This window comes from Patagioenas fasciata, chromosome 7 (assembly GCF_037038585.1).
Source record: "Patagioenas fasciata isolate bPatFas1 chromosome 7, bPatFas1.hap1, whole genome shotgun sequence".
Taxonomy (NCBI): Eukaryota; Metazoa; Chordata; class Aves; order Columbiformes; family Columbidae; genus Patagioenas; species Patagioenas fasciata.
In genome coordinates this window covers 28,509,701-28,528,944 of record NC_092526.1, presented here as the reverse complement: position 1 = coordinate 28,528,944, position 19,244 = coordinate 28,509,701, and the positions used below count along the sequence as shown (strand labels likewise).

The 19,244-nt window shown below is 43.6% G+C and overlaps 1 protein-coding gene across 1 annotated transcript in view; it reads left to right on the top strand.

Annotated features, from left to right (window-relative positions):
- Window positions 1-19,244, top strand: part of TMEFF2 (transmembrane protein with EGF like and two follistatin like domains 2) — a 126,327-nt gene that overhangs the window by 74,124 nt on the left and 32,959 nt on the right. The gene's annotated exons all lie outside the window — the stretch shown is intronic.

Sequence of the window (19,244 nt, the reverse complement as noted above, 5' to 3'; positions counted from 1 at the left end):
CACAGAGGCCTTACTCTGGCTCCAGTCATCAAAAGAACTTGTGATGTTGAAAAACAGGAGCAAGGTGCATCATGGTCATAGGTTTGTAATAACATAATGAGATTTGTGTGGAAGAAATTGCTTGATTTTGATTTTGCTTAAGGAAATTAGCCCAGGTGCCAGGATTTTCATTGTCTCCTTGACCAGCTGTCCTTGAGAGTTTTGGTGGTGCAGTATAGCAAAAAAAACATGGTAAAATTAATATATCAAAATTCACAGTCTAGTGCTCGTGTTTTCATAATTAAGTGCACTTCCAAATTGGAAGGCAGGAGAAGAGAGGGGCAAGGAATAAAATTAGCTACAAGATAACATTATTAATCATAAGCACTGAGTAGCGGTGTTGATTTTTTTTTTCCAGAAATAGCTCGATAAAATTGCCTGATCCAACTTACCCCAGTAATGTTCCCACTGCAGCTTTTTCACTATCTAATTCCTCCCTTTGAAACAACTTGACTTACCCAAAGCAGCATACAGACTGCGGGAGCTGAAGGTCTCAATCGTTATTGACAGGCGGTCTTTCTGTCGGGGAAGATGCAGGGAAGGGCATTTACTGAGAAGATGCCACCAGCCAAACTGTTAAAAGGCAGGAAAGCAGATTTCCAACCACAAGTACAAAACCCGTGTAAAGCCTGTTAAAGGTCTCCTTTGAAGTATACAACTTCACATGCCATAACAGAGCCCTGTTTTCCTGTCCCTGCCCCCTGATTAGTCTTGGTTAAATGTCTTTCTAAAAAATGAGCCTTCTGGGTGTTAGCTCTTTGTTATTCTGATTTCTAGAATAAAAGAGGACTATGTATGGGGCGCATAGATCCTTCTTTCAAATGTACGTTAATTGAATTCCCATGTTTGGCACCAGATAGACATATTTCCCCACTCTCCCTGCCAAGATCTGGTGTGCAGAAAATGTCCTTAGATTAAGTGGGAAAAGAAATTTCAGCTTATTATTTGATTGTTGTTTTTTTTCTGAGGATCAAATTTCGAATGTAAGTAGGGCTCCTTTAGCTACCTCACCTGACCAATGAGCTTTGTAAAATCTAAATGGGGTCAGTGGGTCCTTGCGGCCCCAGAACCTGTGGTCAGAGGGTGACACTGGTATTGTCCCCTATCAGTCAGCAACGGTTTGAGGCTGTGGGGTCAGTGCCTGATCCATCCCAGGTAAGAGGGATGCGAGCTGGTAGCAGAGCCAGAGCACAGAGAGCTGGAGATACAAGGCTGGCTGCTTGCCTAATATTTCTAGGGTGCCAGAGCAGATCAGAGAAGAGAGCACAGGTGTGATGGCAGATGTGGTTGGGCTGCTGATGATTTAAAGCGACAATTAACATTATTCTGCATTGCCACAGTTTTATTCTGCAGTCCCTTATCTCTGGTTTAAGTCTTTTTTTTTTTTTTGGTCATTCATTGCCAGTTGTCACTCATCTAAATTGTGCTATTGTACAGTATTGCCATTATTTTTAAATCTCTTTTATTTGCGTAAAACCAGTCTATTAATGGCTGGACTCCTAGGGTTCTGATGGGGGTTTGGCACATAGAAAACTACTTGAAGGGGTAAGATATGTGTTTGAACATTCTCTGGAAAGTACAAAGAAAAAGCAGAAAAGAACACACTGTAATAACAGGTTTTCTGCAACATGGTAAAGCACATATGTATATTATCCTATTCTGTAGTCTAATATCACAAGAGTGAATGCAATTTGGCATTCCATTAGTGAATCTCTTTCTCTAGGTTAAAAACAAAGACTGTTCAGTTGAAAGTCTTTAACATCTTGCTTCTTTAATATGTGAAAGCTTCTTGTCACTAAGAGGATCGTGCATTACTGGCATTATTCCCACCTTTAATGCATTTTGCACCAGTGGGCTTCATGAATATTTAAAGCAGGGCAGTGGCTATGCTCTTTAGCGCTGGATTGCAATCTATTGGTAAATCAGACATTTGGTGTTGCTTACTTTGGGTTTTATTTTCTGAGCTGGCTAAGGAATAATTGATTTTGTAAGGCAGGGCTACTCAACATAGCACTCTGAGAGATAGACTTAAAAGGAAATGAAGAATGAAGCGTAACATTCTGAACCATGGTGTATTTCTAAGATCTTCGAAAAAGCATCTATGAAATACTCGCTGTATATAAATAGTACTCAATAAACTGAGTGCCTACTGATCTACTAAAGTGGCTTAGTGTCAGTGCAGAACAACGTCAGAAACCTGGGTTCCCATATTAATCTCCTCCTTATGGGCCACTGAGGAAATAAGAGCACCCTCTACCCTGGGCAAGCCATGATTTGGATGGATGCTGGGCAGTGATTTCAGAGGCCCGTGATGAGTCCAAATAAGTGGAAGGAGATAAATAATAGGAAAAACCCTTCTGCTGAATTTGCTGTTGGAAAACTCTGGGAAGAGAGGACAGGAGTATTTTCTTAATACAAGATTAAAGCCTACAAACCTCTGACTTGTAGAGTTAATCAAAATCAAAATGATGAATTGGAGTTAAATATGCATGCTTTGCCTTTGAATTTTGATATCAGCAGGTCAGCCAGCAGCAGTCTCGCAATGCAGGATTGCCCAGAACAAGATGAGGAGGCCATCTCCTCAGATTGTTCCTCTGCCTTCCTCTTCCTTCCTCTTGGAGGTTGCAGGTGGAGGAGAGAGGCAGGAAGTGCCTGACCTGGAATGGGCCACTCAAGAGTTTGCACCAGTGATAAAAAAAGGGCATAAATATCCCTGTTGCGTCCCACACACCCCAAGCACTCCTTCTTGGCTTGGGCGTAGGGGTTTGTGCTCTGGTGTAGTTACTATGCTTGTGGTAGGCAACTTTCCTCCCTCCTTGTGAGCCTGGTTCATGCTGGAGTGACCTTTTCCATTTCTCTCAAGTGGACATGGATCCCAAGTGGGCAGGTTCAGCTAAGGAGAAGATGCTGAAGCCATTCTGTGGGAGCACTGTGTCCCTGATGTGATTATGAGGAGAAGCTTCTTGATTGTGAGGGTGCCAGAGCCCTGGAACAAGCTGCCCAGAGAGGTTGTGGAGTCTCCTCCTCTGGAGACATTCAGGACCCGCCTGGACACATTCCTATGTGATCTGCTCTGGTGAACCTGCTTTAGCAGGTGGGTTGGACTGGGTGATCTCCAGAGGTCACTTCCAACCCCAACCATTCTGTGATGGTCCAAAGCTGGGAGCTTGGAGGAAGACATCTGGGTTGGAATGAAGGATCTCAACATATTCGGTGTGTAGGTCAGTGGATGAAGGAATGAGCACCGGGCTCAGTTGTTGTGCAGCTGGGTGGTGTTCCCAAGTGAGGTGGTGACATTGCGCCGTAATTACAGCAGGTCCCTTGAATCCTGCAGTACTTTCCGCATGGCTGGGACAATAAACTCCACATCCCCAGAGCAGACAGTCACACAGACACATAAAACATGTTAAGATGATGAACCATTTCTGTCCTTTATTTCTTATATTCCTGCTAATCACTGATATGTCTACTTGGGGTAAATGTTCCTATAAGGCAAGTGAACAGTCTGCAACACTTTAGGATGGCGAAACTGCATTCTCATGCAAATAAGTGGCACTGTACATGGGAGATATTTGTGCAAATCATGCAGCTGCCATCAGCAGCAACCCCTGCAATCAATATTGCTCTAGCAATCAATATTTATCTTTATTATGGTATAGAAAGAAAACATATAAAAGAAAGTAATGATTTTGCAGGCTTCTCAATCCACACAGCAATTAGGTCAGTCAGCTTTGGGTCCCTTCCCCCTTCAACCAGTTGCTTTCAACCAGAGTATCTGCAAACAAGATGCTGTACTACGATGAAGTACTAAAAGGTAGTTTGAAAGCTCACACACGTTACATGGGTATTGGCTGCTTCGTGTTCAGCCATGTATGTAATAACTATGTGTGACCTACTTGTTCCAGATGCAGAAACAATGAGCTGTTTTAACATCTGAAATGTCCTGTGCATTATACAGTAGATATATTGCTGTTTCCTTTTAGAGAAAAAGTAGATTTTCCTTCATGGCTACATATAACACATGGACTTGTGGTTCAAATAAACATAGAAATGGAATCATACAGTTTAAAAAAACAACCCTGCAAAGACTTAAATTTCTGCTTAACTTGAGATCATACCTAAGGCACAAAGTGAAGCTGCTGCTGCATAAATCTTCACGTGGAACTTAGTAGTCATGTCTAATAACAGTTCAGGCATGGGATTACAAAGGAAAGTCAAGGGACTGCAGGGCGCAATCTCTGCATCGCATAACAGTGGACAAGTGGCTTACACCCTCCTACGGCCATGCCGCTTACCTTAGTCGCAGCCTAATAACAGAACACTTTCCAGTGTCTGCCCAGAAATTAGCCCAGTTAACTGTAAACGTTTCATTTGGTGCATGTTCTGTGGTTAAAAGATTTTGAAATGAAAGGAAAGCAGCTGACTTCTAGTTGTAACCATTGAGACACCTTGTTGAGATAACTGTAGAGATCCTATGCAGTGGGCTAAGAGTCAGCAACACTGTAAAAAACGTAGCCCAAGCAACAAGATTTGAACTGGAAATTGGTCAGGGAAGGATTTGCAATGAAAGACAAACATTAGAAAAAGTGAGATGACACCTACGTGTTCATACATGACATTTTAATTATTAAACCTGCTCAGAGGAAAGGCCAGGCTGGTGACCTTCACAGGAGGCTGGTCAGCCAGATCTGCTGCCTGGAGCGTAAGTGCTGAACAGAAAACCTGGACATGGCCCTTCATTTGGGCTGTGGAAAGAAATGCCATGTGAACTGGCACAAAAGCAGGAAAAGGAGCAAAATACCGAATTGTAACTTGGCTTGTTCACAGGACAAACAAGAAGAAAGCTTCAGCAGTTCCAGCTTAGGTCAGAGCTTCAGGCTTACTTGCAGCCACTGTCTAGACATCATCTAAGAGTTGGAAAACAAGGTCCCCAGGTGAGCATTGCATGAACACCACAATTCCCATCAGGTTTCTCACTGGTGAGCTACCAAGCTATTGTAGGACTCAACTTAAAACTGGCCCAGATGAAGAACTGACTTTGTGCCCAACCATGTCCAGAGAAAGATCCCCACTGGCTTCTAAAAGACATTAAATCAATCCAAAAATACGTGTTTTTTCTCTTTCTCAGTAAGGAGTCTGCAGAAAGAGTGAGGGAAGAGATAGGAACAAGGAGTTAGCTTTATGTTCAGAGAATGTTTCTGTATGAGCAACTTATAATCTAGTCTTTTTGAGGAGTATGAAGCAGGAATGAGCACGTTGTATTTCTAAACTGAATGCGCTGCTAGAAAGTGCTTGGCTAGAAAGTTAATGCTTGGAAAAATGATGGCTTGTTTGGCCATCTGGTGAAATCGTTGTGCTCTACATATATTCTATTTGGTTTTAGTTAAAACCAGCCATTTTTCCCAGTCAGGTAGGTTTCAAAAAATTGCCTTACCATCTTTGCATCCTTCATCCTGTGCCAAGATAGCCTATATAATGTTGAAGTGAGAGTGGTTCTCAACTCCCTTCAGATGGTGGTTTGGAGAATTTGACCTTTTCATCCGTTGAGTCAACGCAATCCTTCAGAGGCTTCCGTTCGTTTGACAAACTCTTGCCTTTCCATATTTGCAGGATTTATTTTATTAATAACATTCTAAAAAAAAAAATGTTTTAACGTAAGCCAAGATTGTGTGGAGTTACTTATACTTCATCGTGTTTTATTACCAATACACTTTGGAACACTCTGGTAAATAATTCAGCCTACACAAAGAAATTGGCTATATTTTCTCTATACATCGAGGAAATCTGTCATGTAAACTGTATTTCACATCTCTAAATGTTCTCAGACAAATGCAGCCCCACATTGTGTTCCATTTGTACCACTCACCCAAGGAAGTCTTTGAGGGACCCTATGTGACACATACATCTCTTATCCAAAAACTACAATCCCTAATGTTTGGGTTTGTAATAAAAAAAAGATCTTTTGCAATTACAGCAAAACTCGCCGTGTGTCCAGGGGATAATACCCTACACAGTCGTAAAGCTTACAGGCTTTTTTTCCTCGTGATCCTCTTTTCAGATGCTGAGCCAAATTTTCTTTTCAGTTTCAGAAGGTGAACTTCCAGCTTATGGAAGTCAGTAAAAGTTATTCCACTGACTTCAGGGAAACAAAAGTTCTCTCCTGGTGTCATAACCATGGAGTAACTTCTTGGTAGCCAGTGAAGCTTTTTGCTGGCAAACAGGAGAACAGGCTCTGTCAGAGTGTAAATGTGCTGTCATTTACAGACTGCAAAGCAATAACTTTCAAATTGTGATGATAAAAGCAGAATTTGGCTTACCGACTGCTTCAGTTGCCTCAGAGGAAATATTAATTTGTGAAAAGCCAAAAATAACTTCTGAGATTTTGGGGGGCTTTTCTTGTTGCTGTGCTCTTGTAGGAGCAAGATACAAATTATTCTGAAATTTAAGGGGAGGAAAGCTTGTCAGACATGTAGAGCTGTCACTTGTCTTAACATTAGTCTGTCAGCACTGGAGTTGGGAAAAAAAAAAAGGCAATAATTTTAAAAGGTGTGACACAAAATAGCCGAATTTTCCTGTTAGGTTTCCATGGCCAAGATGCCAACCCGTATGTTTGGCATGTGGTGTGTGGTCAGGAGGCATAGAGGGATGGGTGGGCATGGCAGAGAAGGCTGGAGGGATGGACCAGGAAAGGAAGGAGGGGGTTTTGGGGACAGACCTGAGGGGTTTTGTGGACAGCCTGTACCTGGTTCGGAGGCTGAAATGCTCCTCCCAGTGCAGAGCAGATGAATTCAATATTTATAAGGCAGGAGCAGCTGGAGGCCACGTTGGGGTGGCAGCTGGGCTGGCATTGAGGTGATGTGGCCGTGGACGGTGCTAACGCCGATCTGCACGTTCCGAGAGCACACGTGCATGGCTGGGCATTGTGTGAAACACCAGCAGTATCCCTCTCTATTTCCAGCAATTTTCTATGCGCAGATCAATGTATGCACATGACAGTATGGTAGAGAGCAACCATTTTATGCATCCAGTTTTGCAGTTTTCAGTCCTAGGTAGGAAAATGTAGCAGCCTTCTGAGCGCACACACACCTTTATTTGCATTTGAAGGGATGGTTTTGGCAGTCTGATTTGTGCTCTTGCTGTAACACGGGGTGTTGTAAAGATCATTCCTGGCTCCTGATGTGCCATGGGAGGAACCCAAAAGGATCCTTTTTGGTTTTGCAAGGTGGCAAAGCCACTGCTGGGCTCTATATCCCCATGGCTGGGAGAGCCTGGGCTCTCCAGGCTGTACGAGTGCACGTAAGGGATAATATGACAACGCACATCAAATATTAATGTGCATTGACACATAATCGTCTGTGTATATCAGGGCATTACAGCATGAAAGAGCAAGTGCAGAGACCTTGGAGAGCAAAATGCTTTTGGACCTTTTATTTCAGTTTTCTTTCCTCTTTTCCGTTATTTAAAAATAAGCTTTTCTCCCTCCATGGCCCCCTGTTTAACCAAAGTCATACCTTAGCAGTAAACCGAGCAGTGCCTTCATGACGGCCTATTTAGTCGCAATAAAAAGACGATTGGCCTAATGTGCAATCAAGAAAGGAGTGACATTTATTGCTTGGGTTTTATGATGCTGTGAACCGAGCAAGATTTGGAGCCTTACAGTGCCTTCAGGGGGCAGGAGATCACCAGCAATGAATTGTATTTATACCTTTTCCAATTTCCTACTAGCATTTTAGCAATAAATAGGCTGTGTTGTTACTGAATTTTATGTAATATGTTTATGAAAGCAGGAATGCAACTTTGTAGCTCAGAATTACATGTGTTGGCTAAGTAGATCAGCAGAGAGAATAACTATGTAAAGCACTGGGAGAGCACTTTCCAATTTATTATCAAATGTCTTAATAGAATGCTTCATCTCTTCCATCCCACTTTATGTTAACTGTTAAATTAAAACTGCATCCATTGCCGAAGGTCGGAGGCTCCTTCACACAACCATGGTGGAACATCAAGGACACAATTTGTTCACATACCGAATCCATTAAAAATATATCCCACACATTAAATACAAACCCGAGAAAAACGCAGTAGGAGTTGAGGTGCAGGGCTGACCTCGGCTGTCCCAGCCCCTGTGAGGTTGCAGGTGTCCCCTCCCCACGGTGTCCCCATTTCTTGCTCTGATCCTTTCCCACCTGCAAGTCACAGCTGAAAGCCCATGTGAAATGTGCCCACGCATACAGACTTAATTGCAGCCCATTTTGTAATGAAGCTGTCCTCTGTGGAGGAGCAGGGGTGCTCTGGGGATGCCTGTCCCCAGGGTGCAGTGCTTGTGGCATGTCCCTTTGGGGAGCTGCATCCACTGATCCCTGCCCCAGATCTGTAGAATCATAGAATCACAGAACTGTTTGATTTGGAAAGACCTTCAGAGCTCATCCAGTCCAACTGCTGCCATGAGCAGGGACATCTTCACCCAGACCAGGTTGCTCAGAGCCCCGTCCAGCCTGGCCTGGGATGTCTCCAGGGATGGGGCATCCACCACCTCTCTGGGCAGCCTGGACCAGTGGTTTATGACCATCTTGTTAGCTTGCTGGCAAGGATGTGTCCTTGAGATTACACATTTCATTCATCTGTTCATCTTCCTTTCCCTGGCAGCAGTACTTTCCCTTGGGGCTTGCTCCCAAAAGCCCCTGTGTTCAGCATGAGGCAGCATCCCCAGCCAGTAAAAATACCTAGTTTTGTACAGGAACTTTCATCTACAGACCTGAGTGCTCTGAGGAAATAAAAGGGTCCCTACTGCTCTCTCCTTCTTGCACATGCAGCAATTTACTCAGGTCCCAGGCTCATACTCACAGGCTGAGATCTCATCTCACCACCGTGCAGGATGATGTGAGGTTATCTCGCCTTATTTCTGTCTGTGCAGGAGGTGGAAGCAATGCCTGAAGGAAAGCCTGGAAGAGTATCCTCCTCAAATTTCGTTAAACAGCTAGCCTAGATTTAGTTTTGTAATTTATGGCATCTTACTGAGCAGGGCAGCCTGGCACACACAGCCCATTCAGATGGTGCTGCCTCAGGCAGGTCTCCTCAGAAGCGGGAGGGAGACAGACGTGTTTGAGGACGTAGAGCGTTTTCTGGTGAGAAGGAGTCTGATTTTGCATGAGCGGAGGGAGTCTTTACAAGGAAGAATTATTTTACCATGGTTTTCTTCTCACTGGTTTAAGGAAAGTCACTCCTAAGCCTTGCCTTCCCCACTGACAGTGGATATCTCACATACTGCATGGTTTTAGACTGGATATGAGGAAAGATTTCTTCCTGGAAAGGGTTGTCAGGCATTGGAACAGGCTGCCCAGGGCAGTGATGGAGTCACCTTCCCTGGAGGGGTTTAAAAGACTTATATATTATGTTCTTAGGGACATGGTTTAGTGTTAACATTTGGACTCGATCTTGAGGGTGTCTTCCAACCAAAGTGATTCCATGATTCTAGTGTTGGTAACAAAGGCATTACCAGACATTTGCCATTGGTCCCAGTCTCTGCCACAGCTCTTCATGAGTAGACCGAGCCTTCCTGGGTGGCAAGGTCTGCACTTGGACCTGCACCTAGACGGTGTCCTGTGGTTCCCACCAACCACTGCGATATTCCTACTGGTGAAATGCTGGGATTCAGGGGAACAATTCTCCTTATTCTGCTGCCTTCAAGATAGGAGCGAACAGTATCAGCAGTCTGAGGCACACAGAGATAAAATGTTCGTGAAGGACAGCCTGAAATGTTTACAGAGGGAAACAGTCAGCAAAGCTTTGTTTTAGCACAGACTACAGAGACGTGAAGGACACCGAGTGTAGGCAAACCATAAAAAGGCATTTATTTTATTCTATGTGCTTTAAATAAACTTCACACGTTAGATACCTGCAGACACTTGAATTGGCATATGAACAGAATTAGAATTTTCTTCTGTAAGTCACACAGGTAGCACAAGGATTTTTCCATCGCTCCTCAAACCTGGTCATCAGCCTTGTGATCCTCTGGTTTCTCTGTTTGGGTTTAAAACATCCAGTCTAGTAAAGACTGCTTTATACAGTTTAGTTCCTTTTAAATAGGAATTATATTTTAAAAAAAAATGAGATGTGTGTTTTGCCCTAAAGGTGTTAGCATCCAATTCAATGTGTGGTTGAGGGCACTAGAGGCATCAGGAAGCCAGATGTAGGTTGTATTATAATTGATGCTTTGAATTATAAGAAGGAAGCAAAGGTGAAGTTTGTGATGTTTCTGGTCAGAAACATAGTAAAGAAATTTTGAGGAAAAAAAAAAAAAAAAGAAAAAGAAGGTGAAGCCTTGAAAACTGGTGGAGCATGGGACCAGCACCTCACCGCACTGCTCCAGCTCTGGGAAGGATCCAGTGCCTGGGCAGCTCTCCTCACAGCTGCAAATGCTTTTGACATAACCTCCATGAGCCATCCTAACAAATGTGCTCTGAAAAATCCATATTTTTAAGCCTTGGTGCCCGGCAATTGCCCTAGCTGTTGGCTCTGCGCTCTAGCTAGTCTCCCAGATTGTTGCATTTGGTATGCAAGGAAGGGTAGCAATAAATATATTCACCACTTTAGTGCATTTTAACTTGACATATGTCCAGTAAACAGTATTTTGGTCTCTTGTAGTCCAAAAAAAAAAAAAAGTCACTTGATTATTCAGCGCTTCCTTCTGTTATGACGCTTTGGGGTCCTTCAAATCATTTTCATTATGCACTACATAATAATAAAAATCTCTATGCAGTATGCAGATAATTCTGTGCATGGTCTCTGTGATTTCTAATTGTTTGAATAACAGGATGCTATTGAAATGCCATGCAGAAACATTGCGTCACCCTGAGGGTATAAAGCTTTTTTTCTCCTTTTACTCCTGGTGAAGATAAACATTTGCACAGTTGAAATAGGTAAAATATCCCAGGGAAGCCACTGTGAAAAGTAGATGTGCTAAAGCCCTTAGTGCAGAAGCTGGGCTGCAAAGGACAAAAAGGAAAAATAAATTAGATAAATAAATAAATAAAAATGAATGGGAGGCACTCAAAATAAGCTATGCTTTTTCTTCTCTTGTGATCTTAAAGCAGAAGAGAAGCACTAGCAGACCCAGTAAAGAAATATTGCATGCTATTTTTGCGCTGCCATTATAAAATATGTATTGTGTATTGTTCTGCACTGCAGCTAAAGTTCTGCATCAGCCTCAAAACTACAGGAAAGTTTGTTTTGAAGGAGACACACAGCGTCTCTATTCTTTAAGCCTCTTAATGATGTTTTTAAGAGTGCGGTGATAGGATTTCAATCTCCTGGCAAGCACAGGCAGGTCGCAGGGTATGTTTCACAGAAAGTGTAAAATATTGTGTGCCTGTGTGCATTGTGAATATATTTTGTATATACTATTAAATACATATGTTGTTCAGCTGTATGCAAAACCACGCAGTAAAGCCGGGCAGTTGTGTCTCCTGGGTGGAGGCATCTTTAGGTGCTGTCCTCAAGAGACCAACACAGGGTACCTGGGCTTGACCAAGCTACAAAAAAATCTGTAGTGGATCTTTATTGAGGATGACAGGACTTTGCACTCAAATTTACCTCTGTAAAATGCACATCATAGCACCAGGTTACTGCTGCTATAGGGCTGATTGAGATGATTGTAAAGCTTCATGGTGTATTTGTAAGTAGGCTGAGGACCAGGGAAATAAGTTGGTATTTATGTGGTCCTGTTAAGACTGATGTCAAAACAGGGATGCGTGCAAGCCCCTTGCAGCAACCAGTATATTTTATTTAATCCGAGGTGATAAAACAGCACACAAACGGAATTGCTGAGCTCCTGGAGATGTACAAGCACAGGTCTGCCCAGCCTGCTTAACCTTGACAGTCCCAGCTTAGAGCTAGTTCAAGTATCTCTGCATGGCCTTGTGTTGAGACATCTTAAACATTCCCAAAGCTGCTGGGGTAAATGAACACGTCCCAACACGCAGCTGAACCATGCTACGATTTCAAATGCTGAGATGCAATGTTAAGCCTGGCTTTTATTTCCACTCACCTGCTGGTAATGTCAACAAAGAAGCCCTGTGCACCAGAAAGAAAAACCTTGCAGGAATCCAAATGATACAGAAGGCGCTTGGGACCTATTGCTGGGCTCTTTATGCAGGCGGATACTGCCAGGTTAGCTTAAAATGGGCATTTATTGGCCTACCGAGAGGGGCAGAGGGCTTGGAGAGGACCATACCGACATCCAGCCAGAAATTCTGAGTTTCTGATAATTGTTGCCTAGTCAGAACAGAGGAAGATGAGACATGTCTCTGGTGGAAATATCATAAATGTACAACAACCATATTTTTATTTATATGCTGTTTTATGGCAAAAGGGAAGGCTTTGGGCTTTTTTTTAATGCAGCAAAATGTTGTTTCATTTTTTCCTTTTTTTATTTCTGCCTGGAGAAAATATACGATGCGTTTAAAAGGATTGCAGAATGGAGCATCGCTTTTTTGTAAAATAGTGCTCACTGAGACATGGTGGGATCTCACACTTGACCAAATTACCATATGTGCTCAAATATCAGAGATCTGACTAGTAAAAATAACACTAGATTTGCATTTTCACATTTTTAGCTCTCGCTTCCCTGTCTGTGTGGTTTTATGCCTTTTTTTCTTGACTGACAATTCTCTTTGTGGCAGATTTATTGCTGTTCTGCTGTTTGGACCCTGTAATCAACTAGACACTTGGCTGAAGACGTTAGTCATTTCATTAAGTACTTTTTTGCAGATATCTCAGATGCAATTTTCTGTTGCTCTGGTTCCAAAAAGCAAATGACCCATGGCCAGCAAAGTCTGAATATGAATCTTTAATAAACAGAGGTAGTACCAACAATGCTCTCAGGTTTCCAAACTGCAGAAGGCTAATTAAAAGATGTTAAATAGGGAAGAGCTGCCATTGCCATCCCGCTCTGACAAAAATGTACCAGCATCTGTTCCCAGTAAAACCGCTCTTTTAGAAGCCTTGTCTTATTTATCCTCCTTCTTTCCCATCACAGCTACATATGAAACCTCACTAAATGCAGATATTGCATAGTCTTTTTTTAAAAATTGTTTTTCAATAATACATTGCTAAAAACAAAGACTGTATAGTTGTCTTAAGAGTAGAGATAAAGCATGGAACAGGGTTCTTTTTTATCATCGCTGTGTCACTAATGATTATACTTTATTCATGAACTAAGGAAATATAATTATAGTATTTCCCTACACTTCATGGGCAAAGAACCATTTCCTCATTTTATCGAGGTACCTCCTTAAAATGCTGTTCATCCCTCCAGTGACAGTCCTTCATGGCTATGGATCCTCTTTGGTATCATACTCTCTGCAGGCAAAGAAACTCTCTGTGCCCAGAAAATAATACCATATGTTATTTGCAGAAGAGTGGGGAGTTAGGAGCCTGTGTGCTCACTGATGTACTCACCCGTGCCTGGTTTATTGACCCTGTTAATTTTTACAGAGACTGATTGAACAGAAAGCCAAGTTGGCTGCTCCAGCTTGGCCAAGCAGCCTGGTGCAACACATTTCCATCACTGCTGGGACGCAGACCTCACTGAGATCTGGGCAGTGGGTTTTTTTCCATAGTGAAGATCTGTATGGGAAATAACTACTGGTCTTCTGTGCTCTTAGCTCCTTTGCCTGGGAAGAGGAGAAACACATTATGTGGATGGTATAGTGACAACCACTCCCAAAATTCACATGTGTTCCCCTGTGCTTGTTTAGGAACATTTATCACAGTTACTACCTTGACAGAAGCTCAGAGGCGGAAGTGCTGCGACTTGCACCCCACAAGTCAGGACTAAGTGCCCATCAGAATCTTACCTGCTCCAGGCTAAGTTCAGCTCTGCCAGCCCTCACTCTCTTGTCTTCTCCAGGGTGAGGAAGAATTTTTTTACCGTGAGGGTGGTAAAATATTAGCTGAGGTTGCCCAGAGGCCTCATCCCTGGAGACATCCCAGGCCAGGCTGGACAGGGCTCTGAGCAACCTTATCTGGGTGAAGATGTCCCTGCTCATGGCAGGGGTGGCACTGGATGAGCTTGGAAGCTCCCTTCCGATCCAAATTATTCCATGATTCTGTGATCCCCTCTTTTTTTTTTTTTTTTTACTTTTGTGATCACCAAAATAAGTGGATTGCTGAATGTTCAACTCCTCCAAGTTTTTCACCCTATGAAATGAAATGGAATAAAATAAAGCATATAAAAGAAGTGGAATTCATCAGAGACCTGGAAGAACAGACATAAGAAAGTGAGCCTTGTTTAACGATTGTTTACAGTGACAGCACAAATTTTAATCATTTAATATATAAGCCCGTTGCTTGAAAGATGTGATGGGCCTGTGGGATAGCATTCAGTATTTCTTCCTTTCTCAGGGGACCTGTGGGATATTGGCTGACATCTTAGGAACACTCCTTCCTCACAGATGCTTTTAAAGCTGATTTTCTGACTGCAAGCGTCACGTGTATTTTGTGTGTAGTCTTGGGTCCAGTTTCATCCTGTGACCCCCTAGGAGACCTCATTGACCTTCTCAAAGCTTCTTGAGCCTAAGGAAAGCTCAGTCAGCCTTTCTATTGCCAAGCTTTCTTCAGTGCTACACTTAGGCACACAGAAACCAAATAGATTTATTGATATAATTATAATCAGAAGTCATAGCCAGGGTGATAAAATTGTCAAAGGATCGAATTGCTTAAAATCAGAATCATAGAATCACTTCAGTTGGAAGAGACCTTCAGGATCATGGAGTCCAGTCATAACCTAACCTAACTCTAGCACTAAACCATTTCCCTAAGAACCTCGTCTAAACGCCTTTTAAACCCCTCCAGGGATGGTGACTCCACCACTGCCCTGGGCAGCCTGTTCCAGTGCTTCACAACCCCCTCTCTGAAGAATTTTTTCCTAATATCCAATCTGAATCTTTCCTGGTGCAACTTGAGGCCATTTCCTCTTGTCCTGTCACTTGCTACTTGGGAGAAGATTCCAACCCTCTCCATGCTACAGCCTCCTTTCAGGTAGTTGTAGGCAGCGATAAGGTCTCCCCTCAGCCTCCTTTTCTCCAGGCTGAACCCCCCAGTTCCCTCAGCCACTCGTCATCGGAGTTGTGCTCCAGGCCTCTCACCAGCTTTGTCTCCTCCTCTGCTCTCTCTCCAGTGTTTCAATGCCCTTCTTAAGATGAGGGGCCCAAAACGGGTGAGGTGGGACCTCACCAGTGCCGAGTACAGTGACACAATCACTTCTCTAGTCCTGCTGGCCACACTATTCCTGATACAAACCAGGATGCTGTTGGCCTTTTTGGCCACCTGGGCACACCGCTGGCTCATATTCAGCTGCTGTCAGTCCACACCTGCAGATCCCCCTCTGCCCGGCAGCTTTCCAGCCACTCTTCCCTGAGCCCATAGTGCTGCCTGGGATTATTGTGACCCAAGGACCTGGCACTTGGCCTTGTTAAAACTCATACAACTGGCCTCAGCTCAGCAATCCAGTCAGTCCAGATCCCTCTGTATGACCATCCTACCCTCCAGCAGCTCAACACTCCCACCCAATTTGGTGTCATCTGCAAATTTACTGAAGGTGCACTCAATCCCCTCATCCAGATCATTGATAAAGAGATTAAATAGAACTGACCCCAGTACTGGGCCCAAGGGAACACCACTCATGACTGGCTGCCACCTGGCTTTGGCTCCATTCACCACAGCTCTTTGGGCCCAGTCCTCCAGCCAGTTCTTATCCATCGCAGAGTATACCCATCCAGGCCATGAGCTGCAGCTTCTCCAGGAGAATGCTGTGGGATACGGTGTCAAAAGTTTTACTGAAGTCTAAGTAGACAACATTCACAGCCTTTCCCGCTTCTACTGGGTGGGTCACCTTGTCACAGAAGATCAGGTTGGTCAAACAGGACCTGTCTTTCATAAACCCACGGTGATGGGGCCTTAGAGGTGTGCTGAAGTGCCTGAGGGGCTGGAAAGCTTCAGGTTGGCAGCGGGATGTGTGTTTACAGCCCCGTGCAGGCAGGGGAGGATGTGGGGGGCCCTGAGACTGGTACAGCCACCAATCAAAGAGATGAGGCAGCTCTGATTTTGTCACTTGTGAAAGAAGAAGGTGCCAGGTTGCAGGTTGAATGTGAGAGGGGAAGCGTGGGTGCTTGCTTGGAGCAGGACAGGATTTCTGGGGATTAAAAGTATTGAGACAAGGCTTTCTTTGGGGTAGGGGATTCCTGTGTCCTACAGGATCTGAAATCTTGAACACCATCAGGACTATCTCCTAATGTCTGTCCTGAGGGACAGGTGGGGACATCAAAATTCAGTTCCGTTTGTTTAACAGGACACAGTCCTGCTTCTGTGTTTTATAATGCTACAAGAAGTGAAGGCGTCTTTACCTATGGCTACAGGATTTGATTCAAATGGGTTAAGTGCCATTCATTTTTTGTATTTGTTACATCACTGGTGGATGCTGTGTAAGGATGATGTGTGCTCTGTGGCTGTGTGAGCCTGGACGTGCACGTTTAGAGTAAATGCCCCACCTCTTTCTCTGTATTTTACTCCTCTGGACTTTGGGGGCATGTTTGAAATGGCAGTCTGCGTATTCCTCTAATTTAAAAAAAAAAAATGTTTGAATATACTGTCATTTTCTCTGATAAGATGAATGCTGTAAGTTAAACAGAGTCAGCAACCCAGGTACATTAATCTTCCTGATGCAATCCCACCTTTTGCATTTCCTGGCATATATTTGATGTGGACTTAATTGTGCAGCCTTAAAGCAGGATTTAAGTATAGGAGTGCAAGAATGGTAAGAAACTGCAGATGCAAGTTAGAAGCTCTCAGCCTAAAACTGTGTGAGGGATGGATGATGCATCCTTGCAGCAAAGAGATTGGGGTGGCAAGTTTTTTGTTGTGTTTTTTCACCATCTATTTAGCCAGCCCTGAAAATCAGGCTTCACATGCAAGATCCTGTAAGACTTAAGCATATATAGTGTCATCTCCAGGTTTTCCCTTTCTGCTCTCCCTCGTACATCAAACATCTAAGATCAGCACAAGTAGCACATGGTTCATGGTGCATCCTCTTAATCTCTGAAAACAGAGATCTTCCCTGAAAAGAAAGGCTGGTCTCACAATTAAGGTTTTAGTTGGTGAAAAAATCTTGGTTCTCTCCTTACTTTTACTGAAGGAGGTCAGAAAAGTAATTTTGGAACTTTGTTTTTTTGGAAGATATCAAAAGATGCAAATAAATGCCTAATGGGCTCTGAAATGGTCTTTGAAATCAGTGGGAGATAGGTCTCTGAGATTTCAGAAATCCCACACAAAGTGTTTGCATGCATCTTTAAGCATCTAAACACCTTTAAAAATATGTCTCTTAAGTGCCTAACTCTGAGCATAGGTTCCTTCATCCCCTAGGCATTTTTGAGATTGCATCCAAAGTTGCCTAGATTTCCCCTAAAGACCACCCTTGGCTTTTAATTTTCTTATTGACTTAATTTTCTCTCGACTTGAGACATAACATATATTAACCTACACTCATTTTTTGTAGCAAAATGTAGAGAAGTGAAGCTGTTTCTGAGCTGGTTTATTACAAAAAAAAAGGAGCATATGGCTGATTGTGTCCCATCTGAAATGCAAATGGTGGAGCTACGTGGAAAGAATTACTATTACTTGAGCAGTAAATGTTTCTTGATGAAGTGAGTTTGACTAAGGTGGGAAGCTGGAAATGGCTGTGGGAAGAAATGACGATGGTTAGTATTTCAGTGGAGCAGAACATTCTTATTCCGCTGATAAGGAGGTTCTTAGGAAATTGCCTGCATTTTTTTTTCTTATATTCTGTATGTTCATCAGTGTGAGGAAATTGTTACACAGGGAGCCAGACTCTTTTCTTCCACTAGTTATGAAATCATGTAATTTAATTTATAACCACAGCTTTTCACCGCTGGCCTCTTCTTCAGCTCAAGTTTTCTGTATTTTGTGAGCATTTGGGGAAAATAGACTTATCCAGTGTAAAGAAAGTCTAAAAGAAGATGAGTACTGTTTCCAATGATTTTCATGACCATGGGCATGTTTGTGGAGGCCAGAGGCCAAAGGGCATGATGGAGAAATATGACACCCCCCCACCCCCCCGTCTAGTTTCCTGTGCTCCCTCTTTTCACCAACAATTTTCTCTGGCATGGATCCCTCCACACTTCCAGTGCTCGAAGGTGTCCAGATGTCTGCTGTGAATGGGAGGTGAACTGACTTTTAAGCACTTTCCTAAATCAAGCAGCAAGGCTGGAGCCTGACATTTCCATTCCTTGACTTTCCGACAGGGAGGGCTGCGGGGTTGGCGCTGGGAGGTTCAGCACAACCAATGTGCTGGAGATAGAGCATCGCTCGCATTGCTTTGCCTTAAATGTCAGGAGGAGCCAGAAAGAGTTTAGAAAACAGCATGGGCACAATTACGTGCTCGGAAGAGCTGAAGCAGCTGCCAGGTTAGACCTCTGGCTTTGTCCCCGAGCAGAATCACATCGGTGTTGATGTGAACATTGCTGTCAGATGGCACAGTCAGGGGGACGGAAGATTAGCCTGCCTTTCCCTTGCCAATGCTCAAGGCTGTTTAACATCACTGATGATCATAAAATAGGAGAAACCTGAAGAAAGAAAGGCTGCAGCCTGCTGTTGGTGAAAGTAATTAGGCTTCTCCATCTTCTAAGCAATGGTGTGGCTTGTTGGGATCAAGATGTGTCTACATTTGAGTGTTAATTCAGATCCAGACCAGACTTTGGAAGTGAATCTCCCACTGTGCTTCAGTTCATGTCTCAGGGCAGCCCAGGAACTCTTGAACCTGCTCATTGTGGCTCTGGAGGTGCTCAGAAGTTTCCCAGGTACAGGACCACTGCTGCCCTGCCCATGCTTAGCTCTTGGCCATGGGACCCTTGTCCCCTCATGTCACTGGGTCAGGTGTGGGCACTGATCTTCCTGGGTGACACCTGAGTCAGGTTTTTTGGTTCAAATGCTCCAAAAAGTGATTGTGCTCAGAGTGACTCCTAAAATGAGCATTCCCCTGGTTTCAATACTGAGTTGTCCTGTGGTGTCCAGGAGCCGGGGAAGATGCCACCACCCTGGCACAGTCACATTGCTGGTGCCAGCCTCAGTCTTGGCAGGTGGTTTTATCTCAGTAGGGTGAGGTGAGGCTTCAGCGTCATGTCTTCTGTTAT